Source organism: Stegostoma tigrinum, chromosome 47 (genome assembly GCF_030684315.1).
Source record: "Stegostoma tigrinum isolate sSteTig4 chromosome 47, sSteTig4.hap1, whole genome shotgun sequence".
Lineage (NCBI taxonomy): Eukaryota > Metazoa > Chordata > Chondrichthyes > Orectolobiformes > Stegostomatidae > Stegostoma > Stegostoma tigrinum.
The window spans coordinates 6,075,102-6,076,631 of NC_081400.1; positions in this window are offsets into that span (position 1 = coordinate 6,075,102).

Consider the following 1,530-nt stretch of genomic DNA (forward strand, 5'->3'; position numbering starts at 1 on the left):
GATTGGTAGGGTGGTGTGTATGGACGAAGGGGATTCTCTTTATTGCGGGGGCGGGGTGTGAGGGATGAGTTGTGGGAAATATGGGAGACACGGCCGAGGGTGTTCTCGACCACTGCGGGGTGGTTGGGGGAGGTAGTTGCGGTCCTTGAAGAACAAGGACATCTGGGATGTGCGGGAGTGGAATGCCTCATCGTGGGAGCAGATGCGGCGGAGGCGGAGGAATTGGGAATAGGGGATGGAATTTTTGCAGGAGGGTGGGTGGGAGGAGGTGTATTCCAGGTAGTTGTGGGAGTCATTGGGCTTGAAGTAGATGTCGGTTTGTACATGGCTGCCTGAGATGGAGACAGAGAGGTCCAGGAAGCTGTAGACCTGCCTGCCTTGGTTGACGCACTATCTCCACCTGCTCCTGCCCCACCGAACTCATCTCCACCCATCTGGACTCCATTTTCTCCCCTTTGGTCCTGGAACTCCCCACCTACGTCCGTGACACCATCCACGCCCTCCAGCTCCTCCAGAACTTCCAATTCCTTGGTCCCCAACACCTCATTTTCACCATGGACGTCCAGTCCCTATACACCTGCATTCCGCATGCAGATGGCCTCAAGGCCCTCTGCTTCTTCCTGTCCCACAGGCCTGACCAGTCCCCCTCCACCGACACCCTCATCCGCCTAGCCGAACTCGTCCTCACCCTCAACAACTTCTCTTTCAATTCCTCCCACTTCCTGCAGACAAAGGGGGTGGCCATGGGCACCCGCATGGGCCCCAGCTATGCCTGCCTCTTTGTAGGTTACATGGAACAGTCCCTCTTCCGCACCTACACAGGCCCCAAACCCTACCTCTTCCTCTGGTACATTGATGACTGTATCGGCGCCGCCTCTTGCTCCCCAGAGGAGCTCGAACAGTTCATCCACTTCACCAACACCTTCCACCCCAACCTTCAGTTCACCTGGGCCATCTCCAGCACATCCCTCACCTTCCTGGGCCCCTCAGTCTCCATCTCAGGCAACCAGCTAGAAACTGATGTCCATTTCAAGCCCACCGACTCCCACAGCTACCTAGAATACACCTCCTCCCACCCACCCTCCTGCAAAAATTGCATCCCCTATTCCCAATTCCTCCGCCTCCGCCGCATCTGCTCCCAGGATGAGGCATTCCACTCCTGCACATCCCAGATGTCCTCGTTCTTCAAGGACCACAATTCCCCCCACAGTGGTCGAGAACGCCCTCGACTGTTTCTCCTGCATTTCCCGCAATGCATCCCTCACACCCCACCCCCGCAATAACCGCCCCCAGAGGAACCCCTTGTTCTCACACACCACCCCACCAACTTCCGGATACAACGCATCATCCTCCAACACTTCCGCCATCTACAATCCGACCCCACCACCAAAGACATTTTTCCATCCCCACCCTTGTCTGCTTTCCGGAGAGACCACTCTCTCCGTGACTCCCTTGTTCGCTCCACACTGCCCTCCAACCCCACCACACCCGGCACCTTCCCCTGCAACCGCAGGAAATGCTACACTTGCC